General features: G+C 43.9%; 1 long non-coding RNA gene across 3 annotated transcripts in view; it reads right to left on the bottom strand.

Moving 5' to 3' along the window:
* LOC114015875 (uncharacterized) overlaps window positions 1–12,573 on the bottom strand; it is a 36,944-nt gene that overhangs the window by 16,135 nt on the left and 8,236 nt on the right. For all 3 annotated transcript variants that reach the window (XR_008733895.1, XR_008733894.1, XR_008733896.1), the window contains exons 3-4: window positions 3,964–10,038; window positions 2,309–2,421 (exon numbers count right to left, since the gene is read on the bottom strand). This is a non-coding gene — a long non-coding RNA (uncharacterized LOC114015875). The remainder of the gene's footprint in view (window positions 1–2,308; window positions 2,422–3,963; window positions 10,039–12,573) is intronic.

Here is a 12,573-nt window from a genome sequence, read left to right as displayed (position 1 = left end):
GATTGATGCTGTCTCTGTGTGTGATTTGGGAAACCATTTCCCACCCCCCCCCCCCACACCCCCCCGTTAATACAACCGCTATGCTGAACCTTTGTGCAGATGCAGCAATTAAATCATTATTAATGAAAACTTTTTATTTATTCCTTTTGCATCTTGGCGGTGCGGCTAGGCAACATGCAGCCCTCGCGGCGAAGGTAAGCATGTGATTTCAATTTGAAATTAAAAGTCATGTCTGAATAACAGAACAGCATTCTCATTTCCTAATACTCTGCTTTTTACTACTTTGCATTCAACTGTGAAAAGTCTTTTAAAACTCTGAACAGCAGTAAAACTTGAATGAATTTTTGACCCATTATTGCATAGCGGGTGCGCTTTCCAAGTTGGAGAGACTGCCAAGTTCTCCCCACCTAATATTTCCACTTTAATTGTGCCACTTGAGAAATTTACGTGCCTCAAAATATGGCATGAATCTTACGCTTATTGCAGTATCATTAGCAGCAACATTTAAGCAACATCTGTGTGCTATAGAACTAATTGAAGTAGCAGAAGTGGCAGCTGTAAATCCACAGGAAGATGGCAGTTTGCACCCAGCACTGCTGAGTTAGCGGGTAACTGTCAGCCTGTTCCTGCAATCTGCTCTCGAGGACTACGGTACAGGCACACAATGTCCAAAAAAATACAGCGAGTAGGCTAATGATCCTATTAACCACTTTGCTGCACCAATTTGGCTGTTTTTCCAGTTTCCTTGTTGAATTTCATTATATATTTCACCGTTCCAGTAAAAAGTCCAGTATGAGACGTGTTCGCTTTTAAGCTGCTTACTTAAGGGAGTGAAGCTCCTTCGCGGTCGAATTAATGTGCAAATGATTTTCTTTTCTCTTTTAAATTCTGTATATTTCTCTGTCTTTTCCATTGTTTAATTTTTCTTCATCATATGCGCCTTGGTGAAAAAGAACTTTTATCAACTGTTAATGCTGGTATTTAAAGCAATGACATTTTCTTCCCCGGGATGTAACATTTTCAATAATCAATAAAGCTGGGGGGAGGAGGGAAGGCTGAAGTCTTTTTTAGGTGTGTGGGTTAAAACACATCTTCATCAGAGCTGGGGATGCTGCGCACATGGCCTGCAGCACATCAGCCTGGCACCGTCGCTGATTTAACTAATTGGTGATTACAAAAGGAGGAAGGTGTTTAAAGTAGCATGTCCTGGTATTACCACATAATCCAGACACCAGGGCTCAGAGCATCTTGGAGCATCACCACTATTTCCATCTTCATTTGCTTCTTGGGTGGAGAAAAGCAGGTTTAGAAGCCTTACAACCCTCAACTTAACACGGGGAATATAATTAAATGTTAAATGGAAATGCTTTGGCGTGAAGGCAGTGGTTTGTGCAGAGACCTCACGTTAGCACGTGCCATGCTCGGGCTCCATGGACCGCACAGCGCATCCCTTCCCGCCACTGGCTGCCTTGGCCCCGCGCTGGTCCCCGGCCACGGCACAGCCCTCGGGTTTTGGGAAGAGGCCGGAGGAAACCCCTCGCCGTGGTCTGTTTGCCAGCGGCCCATATTCATTAGAAACCCGGCACGTCCACGGGGCTGCCATGTGACAGGCTGGGAGCCGCCGGTATTTGTTGTCTTAATGCACAAGTACTTGGGGACTGAACTGATCAGGAAAAAACTGTTCTGAATCTGCTGAACTACACGCTTAGGGTGGCACGGACCCGCGCAATATTGAAAATCAATAGTCACGTGGTGGTTTAAAGGTTAGAGGTCTCCTGAATTAACTTTCTAGTACTAAATTACCAGCCCTTGGGTTTTTTGGCTTATTTATTTATTTATTTATTTATTTATTCATTTATTTATTTATTTATTTCCCATTTTGTAATGACTGGAGAGATGCATTGACTTTAAAGATGCATAGCTTGCACCTAGTTTGTGCTTGGAGTGAAAGGGGAAACCAGCAAAACCTTTTAATATTTGGTGTGATGATTTAAATATTAAGGTGTTTCTCATGAGCAAATTCAGAAGGAATCATTAGGCATACAGCAATGTCAGATATGGTAACGGAGACGTGAGCGTTATTAGTGGCCTGAAAATGAAAATACAGCTCTAGCCCTTTAACTCACATCTGTACAGTGCCTGTACTTGTACGATGTGTAATATTTAAATTAATGCATGTTCTATTTTTAACAACATTTAGATAATGCAGAGTAACAGTATTATTTGCAATATTTATTCATTAGGAGTGAACAAATAATATTGTCACAAATAAACTGAATCTTTAGAGTTGAAGCCTGTGAAGACTTACGTGTTGCTTTTCACCCATGAGCACAGGGCACACCCACGGACTGCTCCAGAGTGTAGCTACTCATACATGGAATCTCCTTCATGACTGGTCTTTAGCTCCTCTGCTTGCAGCTACTGCAAAACCCAAATCCTTTTTTATTTTGCTGAATGGATTTCTTATTTAAATTTACTCCAGCATTTCCCTTCCCCTTGTTTCCATTTCCCTAGGTACACTGGCAGCTTGAATTTCAACACTGAGTAGTTGCAACCTGGGTTAGTCTTCATCAGAACAGCTAACGGAGCAGGGGCCCAGCAGCCCACTGGAGTCCACGCTGTGGCTGTGGGAGCTTTGGGCACTTTGCAAATACCCTGGGGGACAATCTGGTGCATTGACCGTTAACTGTCTTGGCATGAGCCGGCCCTGGTGGGGCAATTAGGTGCAGTGTCGGGCAGCTGCAGGTGGTGGCAGTGACCTGGGGCTCCCCGGGATGCTTCGCACCCTCCTCACCAGGGGAACGTCCCAATGGGCAGGGGCAGCCTCGAGCTCTGGCCACAGAATCTCAGCATGGTGGGGGCTGGAAGGGCCCTCTGGAGCCCACCCCGTCCCACCCCCTGCTAGAGCAGGGTCCCCCAGAGCAGGCTGCACAGAGCCACGTCCAGGCGGGTTGGGGTGTCTGCAGAGCAGGAGAACCCCACAGCCTCTCCGGGCAGCTGTGCCCGTGCTCACCCTCACAGCGCACAAGTTCTGCCCCACGCTCAGATGGAAGCCCCTGTGCTGCAGCCTGTGCCCGATGCCCCTTGTCCTGTCGCTGGGCACCGCTGAGAAGAGCCTGGACCTGTCCTCCTGGCACTCGCCCTTAAGATCTTTGTAGGCACTGGTGAGATGCCCTCTCCCTCTCCCTCTTCTCTTCTCCAGGCTGAACATGCCCAGCTTTGTGGTCCCCTTTGTGCCAGATGTCCATCCTGGGTGACTGCCTTGATGGAAAATCTGAAGCAGCCACCAAGGATTTGAAGTAGCAGGTTAAAGAGATGCGGGCAGAGAAATAAAAAAAACCCTTCCAGGAATTTTAGACACTGCTAAAGCTTTTCCTTTCTGGGTCACAGACACCTCTCCAAAGCATTATTTCTAGAAATACTCAGCTGTTTTAAGATCTATTGATTGCGTGCAGCCTAGATTTGATTTTCTCTTCTCACAGAGTAGCTGTACACGCTTGCACCATCCCAGCCAGGACCGGGTAGCCAGGCACTGGTCTGCCGTGTTTCCCCAGCTGGGTGCTGGAGTTGGGCTGGGATCGTGGGCTGCAGGACAGGGTCTGTGCCATGGCCAGAGTGGCTTGGTTTGCCAGGTGGGATCCTGCATGGCCATGGGTCACCTGCAGAGCTGGAAACAGAACAGGGCGAGCGGCGGCACGTGCACAAGGACACGCGTTGTTGGACATACTGACGTGTGACACCCAGTGCCTACTTCTCAGAAGTGTTCGTGTGCACTTAACATCATCACCTGAACATACGCAGAAATAATGTCCAAAGTATGGGAAAAAGGATCTGAGATAACCACTCAGGCCTAATTACTGAACGAAACGAAGCACCTCTAAAAAAACCTCCAAACTACATATTGTAATATTTTGCCAGACAAACACAAAGTCTCTCATTTAAAAAATAAATTGTGTACTTAACCTTTTCATTTCTGGCATTTCCAGACTGTCTGCTAATCAGCGTCAGACCCATCCCTGGCATCAGCACGTCTGACTTCTGTTTATTTTCAGGTGCCTTCCACCTTTGACTCGAGGATGAAGGCTGCAAACACACCACAGGTATGCTCCAGAAACTTTAACCTGGGACATACATCGCATTTTGATAAACAAACTCACAGAAGGAATAAGACCAGGGTGTAACCAACAAAATAAAAGCCGGCTGCTAAGCGCCTGCTTGGATGCTGTCTCAGGCAGTACTTAAGCACGTACAGAATTTTAGCTGTATGAAGAGCTCTACTCACTTAATAAGGGATTCATGTACCCACAAATTCACACATAAATGGGGTTATATCAAGGTATAAAACCAGAAAAATCTTCCTCTGTTCATCCGTCACCTCTGCTACCATAAACTTCGGGTTAGACAGCATGTATGTCATATTACAGACATAATACAGATAAAAGTTTCTAGCAGAGTTTTTCCTCAATTACTGTGTTTATATAAACTCACAGATTACAGACGTGTTGCATGGGCACAGGAAGAGCTGGCACTGTTACGGGTGATTTTTTGTGCAAAAAAGAGCTAGAGTTTTAAAAACATGATTTTAAAGCATAGCTTGAACTAACATTTTCTGGTTTGTACATGCATAAAATAATCCTATAGAAATGTTAAGAATTTTTTTTTATAACCGTCATTCTTAACTTGTGCACAATTATCTTAATGTTTATTTCTATCAGCAATCTTATTAATTCCTATACTACTTCTGGACCATGCTTGCACTACAGAAATAATTTTAATTGAACATTTATTAAAATAAATGCTTGGTCAGGATATACCCACTCCATCTGGCTGCACTGGACAGGCATTATTTCCTGGATGTATCTGCTTTATACAACGTCTTCTCCCACAGCTCTCACTGACTACCAGAGATGATGATTAGATTGTTGTGGATTTTGCTCAGCAGCGTTTTCTGCCACAGCCCTTTCTGTCTCGGGGACATTAGCTTACATGCACACTCTCCGCAGGACTCTTCCTCTTCTGCTGCACAGAATAGGGTTTATTCTGGAAGAACATCGTTAACCACCAATCTGACAAAAGGCAGAGATCTTCTATAAATAACCCGCCCTCAAAGCTGGATGGGCTGTACTTTTTTTTTTTTAATTTTTTTTTATTTATTTGGTGCATATACATGCTCATAGTTACGGAGATAAGTTTTGATAAGAAATAAAATATGAATTGGGTTCCCAATGTTAAATTTCTACCCTTGAAAATAAAATAAGACAAGCTTTCCCCTTCCTCCCTCCCCACAGCAGTCACCTGCTGACAAACAGATTCTGGGCACTATAAAGCCCTTTTTTAGCACACTTACGCACTTAGCAGCCAAACATTATTTTTATTGCTGGCATCACGAACAAACACACAAAAAAAAGGAGACATGCAGAATTAAAAAAACAGCAGCATTGTGCAGTTAATCCTCTATTCACCGTTGTATCAAAGCACTTTTTTGTTACTTTTACTGTGATTCATCTTAATGAAAGCCACTATTTTTACAGCATATCTCCTTCAACCCAAACCCAGTACACACGCTTCTCTCCTTGGCCAGACCATGGGAGATTTAAAGCTGTTACTTCTCACAACAGGCAAAGTGGTGTTTTCTGAAACTTCACAAGGCAGCTTAATATTCACTAAACAGGTTGGGTTTTATTTATTTCTCATCAAAAGCCTATATGGTCTCTATAATAGTAATTGCAAACACTGCCTCACCCCCAACTTTTTAAATTGCTGTGCTCAAGTAATTTTTCACTCTTTGACAGCCTTGAGCACATAATTCATTAGTATTTTTGGGGGAGGTTTTTATGGTTTTGAGCATTTCTTCTCTGTGTAAAAGTGCCTTGAGACACCCAGGATCTCCCTGCAGTGTTGTGCAAAGCCTACAAATGCTTGTGCAAGGTGCACTGATCACCCAGCATGTTGCAGCTCCAGCAGCACTGGGACCGGTGGGCATTGCACGAGATGGGGGCTTTCCTGTTCCTGAGTATGGCACATCTCCTCTCGCAGGAATACGAAATCTCAACAATTTCCAGAGGCCTCTCACATCAAGAATCTGAAGTGCTTGTGGCCTTTGTCGTGATATTCAAAGCAGGTCCACTGCAGGGAATTAAGCAATCAGATCATTTTCTCATGTTGTTTTCTGTTCTTAGGGTTGCCTGTACTGACATGACCCTTCCGTAGGTGTGAAGAAATATTTAGTGTCATCTGAGTCAGCTCAACAGCACTAAGCCAGCTATCAAGTCCCAGATACAGCTCAGCATCCATGGTGTCATGGAACCGCTTTCAAACAAACATATAGAAACTATTTGGGGATTCCAGATAATGGTATAGAATAAATAAAGATTACACATGTTTTTGCTTCAGAAGTACCCTGACTTACTACGAAGCAGTGCCCCAGGAAGGCAGCTCTGCAGTTTCCTTTCTTAAGGATAGAACAGCAAAATTTTAGCAAGTTTTGGTTTGGGACATATCCAATCCCCACCTTTGCTTTAGTGGCAATTTCCACAGTCTTGGTCAGACCTTTTCTCAGTAGATGGATGTGTCTTCCAAAATGAACATAAACACAACAGCGGTCTGTAAATGAGGCTGTATTTCTTTGCAGGTGGAAAACCATAAAGTCATATTCAAAAGGAATTTATTGAAGGCTTCAACCACAGCCAACTGATACCAGAACTTACAGCGCAGTGTAATGACATGACACCTCTGAAGACTGAAGAAGCTTTCATGAGCTTTTAAGCTTTGTAGATGATTGGGCTGTTGTTGCAGGTCCAAAAGCAGAAATGAAAACTGAGTAGCAAAGCACCTGATCTAAACCCCAGAGGTCACAGTCCCCTGTGGACACTTCCCATTGCTTTCAAACACTTAGCTTAAACCCAAAGGGAACCACATGCAGGAGGTGAATCAGATAAAGGAAATGTTGGGATGGTAGGGGATGTGGAGGGAGATGTGAAATTAGTCTTACAGAAAAAATGGTGGTGGTGAATACCTAGCATAGACTTTATCCACACTCAGGGACCAACAGGGACCAGAATTAACTTCCAGGAACTTGAAAGCAAGATCAAAGCATAAGCTTGGAGTAGTCTGATATTCCAGGATACCAGTATACCCTAACAACTGACCCCTGAGCATGTTGGTTATACATCATTTTGCAGAGCATCTGAGATGCAATATTCTATGAAAATTTTATTTGGAAATGATGGACTAATTTTAATTTAACAGAATATCTTCATTCATGGATGGTGCATGGTGCCGAATCAAAAAACAGTCCATGTATTTGGTCTATTGACTTCCGTTGTCATGCGGTGAAGACTATGACTCCCAAACAGCACACACTGTATTTTTTCTTCTTCTGAAAGTTTTTCTGCAAAATATAGTGAGAGTTGCTCCCTGTCCAAGGAGGTAATGAATTCACTATAAAACCCTGACATTAGTTATTCTTCTGACTGCGATAGCAATAGTGAGGCCCTGTTCTCCAAGAAGTGTAGGTAAACATGACTTTATAATTATATTTTCCTTAGTAACTGATTGATGAATTTCCTGGTTATCAAGTTAAAAAAAATGGGGTTTGAGTGAAGATGACCGTAAGCCAGGCTGAGATCCAGATGCAGATAGATTTCGAGCTTGCTGACGTTCAGATCCATCACTGGGGCTCTGGGCCATTGCTAGTTTTAGTTCACCAGGCATGAAGGATCCATGTCCTTGCCCAGCTTCTCTGCAGAAGACATGGGGTAGAACAAGAGGGCCCATAGCCTGACCCCAACCACGTCCCAGTCTCTCCCAGTTCCATGGTGCTGTGCCAACCTGACCACTGGATGGGTCCTGGGACCCTCTTCTGAAAGATGCCACCATGGCATACGAAGGACCTACCTTGAGACTTGTTGCTTTGGTCATCAGTTGCAGCTGACCGACGGAGATTTGTCCAGGAGCATGGAAGGTACAGGCAGGTAATCCACCATCAAACGCTTTGGCTCCTCCGCCAAATGCGGAAGCCAAAGCCAGTTTGGTGACATTTGTTGCAGAGTGCAACAAACCGAAGGGGTTTTATGGTTGACCATGTAATACAAAAGTAAAGCTGTGCAAAAATTACATGCAATTTCAGCCTGTATATGGCAAACACCTCAAATTACAAAATCTGCTGGTTTGTTTTATGAACAGAGAAGGCTTCCTGCTTAAAAGGCTAGACAGAAATTTAAAAGGTAACTTGCACAGTCAAGTTGTGGGGAAAAAAAAATAAATCCAAGAGGCATCTCTGAGGAGAGGAGGGTGCACAGCGATGTGACCATCAGGCACTCATGTGTCAAGAACAGATGATCTGCCCATCATAATTAAAGACAGAAGCTTAAAACAAATCTCAAGGAACCAGGAGGTGCCAGGAAAACTTCAGTGGAGCAGTAGCTTTTCTCTCAGACAATGGGAAACGAAGAGAAAAGGACTCAGTAAGAGGAGGTTCACAGCAGGGACAGCTATCCTGAGCTGACAAAACTTCCTGGGCTCTGTGCTCGACCTGTGATTAATCGCACAGACACGCAAAGCACCGGCTGCGACCAGGAGCCATCCTCCTAATGCATGTCACAAACTTCATAATTCCACTTGGAACGAGACAACAGCAAGTTAAATTCCTGGATCACTGTCACTGTGTCACTTACAGAAGAAGTTGCACCGGGGAACAGTTGGCTATTGGAGTAATTTGAATGGAAATGTCAGTTTTCACAACCTATGATTTGAGGTGAGTGCCCTGCTATTATACAGCAGCTCTGTCAAGCAGCCGGGGCTGAGTGCATGCTGCTACATCCTCTCGGCAAATGCATCCTTGTCCCTGCTCCCACCCCAGCCTCCTCCCACAACCCAATGCTGCCAAAAAATTAACATTCCCTTCTCTGCCACACTTTTCATGACCCCAGCGAAGGACAGCTCGTGTGGACGAACATTCACTGTGGCTTCCCATGTCCTGGTGTGATGTTAATTCTGATTTTGTATTCTGTTCAAAGGTTTGTGCTTCAAAACCGTACAGAAACTGTGAGCTGTTTCTGAGTAAATCGATTAATCGAGATTCACATTGACCTCTGGGCAGGTTTCGTCTGAGTAAGGACTTCAGAATGTGGTCAATATGTCTTACTGCTAAATACTCGCAGAAGTTGCTACATAAGGTTGTACACATCTTATACACATCTGTGACAGATTCAGTCGATTCCCTGCACTGTATGAAGAAAAAAATACTTGCTGTGCAGAAGTGCCACAGTTTTGTCTAGTACCTGCCCTTCAGTAACACCTTTACATATAGTATATATACCTTTATTCAGGTATTTTGGTATTTGAAAGGAAATGCATCCAGTGCACAACTTGTGCATTGATTTGCCTACACTGATTCAGAAGGAAATAAGAGTTAAATCAGTGTAGCTATCAAATAGAGGAGCTCTCAAATGTTTAACTTTAAACATCAATTCAAATGATACTGATTTAGAAGCATCCAAACACATTATCCCCCCAATTAACTAAATCACAGCCTTTGTGAAACCAGAATAAACGCATGTGCAAACCTGACCTAAAAGCAATAGAAAACAAAAGCAGGAAACACCAGCTACAAGTAATCCGTCTTGCAGAAGGATGGAAAGGCAAAGGGGAGCTATATAGAAGTGGAGAGTTGTCATGAGAGGTGAAGGGCATCGCTGCCACCTCTTTTTGAGCCAGCCTGCAGAGCAATCATCACCCAGGGTGGGCTGCGAGTGGCCCCTTTCTGAGCCAGCAGCGCCCATGTGCTAATGCATTACGTGCACCCGCCAGCCAGCCTGCACAGGAAAGGATTGCACAGCCAGATCCCACACAGGTAAAGTAGTCCTACATCTACACTTTTAAAAACTGAAGAAATAATTGACCTGAGAGATCTTCTCTTGCTTCTGGATGAGTTTACTGGGCTCCAGCAGCTGTGCTTGGTTGAGTTCTGGTACTGGGAAGCAGCACTGGGGTAAGTTGTCTGTTGTGGGTTTCTCCTCTGTGGACAAGCAGGTTGCCCTACTTGACAAAAAATAAAAAATCTTATTGTTCAAAAGAAGAGATGTGACAGCAGGATATTTGGACTTTGCTGTCCTCTATATGCAGGGGATGGTAAAGAAACTATTATGCTGTTTATACGTTGCCCATGGTCCCACTGACGTTGGGGGTATCTCCGGGCAGTGAAGCACAATTCCTACTATTATTTTTACTTTGAAAGTAGTGGCTCACTGAATCAGTAAATGTAGGGGGATTTTTGGTTGGTTGGTTGTTTGTTTTTTTTCCCTTTTATGCCAAACATAAATAGGGTGAGAGAAAAATGCTTCTACAAAATGTGAAGTGAAAAGAAATGGAAAACAAGCCAAATTTAGATCTTGCCTCCAGGACAATTGACAAGTCAAGAAGCTTTCCTGGCTTCAAAACAGCTACTTAGATCACAGGTGGTTGTATTCTTAAAGGGTAAAAAGCAAAGCTATCTCTTTTTACGGTATACTTTTCAGACATCCTACTCTGTCGCAGCCACCAGGCTTTTATGTGTGCCCAGGCAGAAGAGGCTGGATCCTGTTGCAACACTCTGTTGGACTATAAACCAATGATATTTGCTTTACCTGTGCACTATCTTCCATGGAACAAAACAACATTTACATCTGGGATCAATTTGCTTGAAATTAAAGTGCAGCTGCTATATCTCTTCTGCATCAAAAGTATAGTGTTAAGGCTATAACATACAGACAGTTACACATTACTTTGCATTGTAATATTTAGATTTGTGTCATTTTCCATCTGAAGTAAAAAGCATCTTTAAATAAATGAGTGATCTTATACTACATATTTTATGGGCTGTGTACTCAGCAAGATATATCTACATTTGCAATGTGCATGTACTCCTCTCCAATTTCAAACTACGTATTTAGACCTTGAATTTTAATGCTTAAACAAAAATGCAGTGTAGGAATAATTTGGACTGTACGCTCAGAAAAGTTGTGCTGTGTTTGTACGAGAGAGTTAGATGAGTTTTATAGTATTATCAGGTAAAATAGGAGCTTTTCCAGTTTGTTACTGCAGACCCTTTCCCCCTCCCCTGTGCACAGAGGGGCTCTCTCTCAATAGCCCCCCATTCAAAGCTGCGATGCATCAGCCCTTCAACAGGGAGGGTGACACCAGTAGCCAGACGGCTGTGTGCAATTACCATCTGCGTTAACATAAGCATACATATGATCCTTACCAAGAGATGAATGCACAGGGCTTTTATTATTTACATGTAAGTTGCTGCAAATGCATCCAGAGAGAGAACATGAGTTTGGTATCTGTGAAAAAGCGACTGCAGCTACAGAGTGATTCCAGCTGCTGTGCCAGGTGGGACCAGGCTCTGCTGCGTGTCCCTGAGGTTACCCCCTTCCTCTTCTGGATGTCTGTCACATCATGGTGCCTGTGTCGAATGACTCACCGTGCAGCACTGTGCAGCATCTCCATAAATGACTTGGCAGGAGACGTGGGTATCTACCACCTTATCACCTGCAAGACAGCCCTCCAGCTGCAGCTTGTGGGTTTGCCCTTGCATCATGTTACCATGGCCAGGAACTACTACCACCTGGTCAGGTGGAGCAGTGTCTTATGTCATGTTTTGCTCATTGTCATCAGAAGGTGGTATCATGACGCAAACCTCCACCTCCAGTGCTGTCCTGCCATGCTGCTGGTGCCTTTGGACCTCCAGTGATGGGTAAGGAACTTGCACAGGGTCCATGAGGGTGCCCATCACTGAGACGGAGCCTACTGGTGAATGCACAGATAGGAAGGTCATTGCCTATTACTTTTAGATAGCACTCATCCACACACAAAGGGCCACATTTGTTGGCATTAAATGGTAAAAGGCAGGCAGCAATGCACACCACCACACCAATTTCTGAAGTCTGGGGACAATTTGGCTCCGAGATGTCCAGCCAGTTTTACCCAACACTGCCACCGATCAGCATGTAAGGCGTGTATTTTAATTCCTCCCCAGATCACCAAATTCAAGTCTGATTGACTGCTGACAATCAAATATTGCAATTGACAGATGTAGGAAATGCAATGTACTCCAACCAGTGTGCTTAACAGGCTACTTACCGATCCCCCATAAACGAGCAATCATGTGAAAAAATTGTTGGTGCTCTCCAAGAGGTTTGGGGGCTCTTGCCCAGCGTTCTGCTATACCTCCAAACCTTTAGGCAAATGGCAAGAACCATTAAAAAATAATAAAATTACCTTCTGAAACCAATGTTATTAACCTGCTTTTGCTTTCCAAAGAAAAAAAAAAAAGCTACGTGACACTGGGAAGAGGAGTGGAATCTGAATTTTCATAGTTTTCTCCTATAATTTCTAAACAGAATTCTTCCAGTTTTCCAGAGAAAATGGTCTCTACAGCTTAACAAGCATATCTAAATCCATAATTCTCATATTGTTTTACTGCCAACGGCTAGACTGAGTGCACCCTCACTCAGTTTGCAGACAACACCAGGTTGGGTGGGAGTGTTGACCTGGAGGGCAGGAGGCTCTGCAGAGAGACCTGGGCAGGCT

This window comes from Falco cherrug, chromosome 9 (assembly GCF_023634085.1).
Source record: "Falco cherrug isolate bFalChe1 chromosome 9, bFalChe1.pri, whole genome shotgun sequence".
Lineage (NCBI taxonomy): Eukaryota > Metazoa > Chordata > Aves > Falconiformes > Falconidae > Falco > Falco cherrug.
The sequence above is the reverse complement of the archived record's forward strand: the minus strand, read 5'-3'. Positions and strand labels throughout refer to the sequence as shown.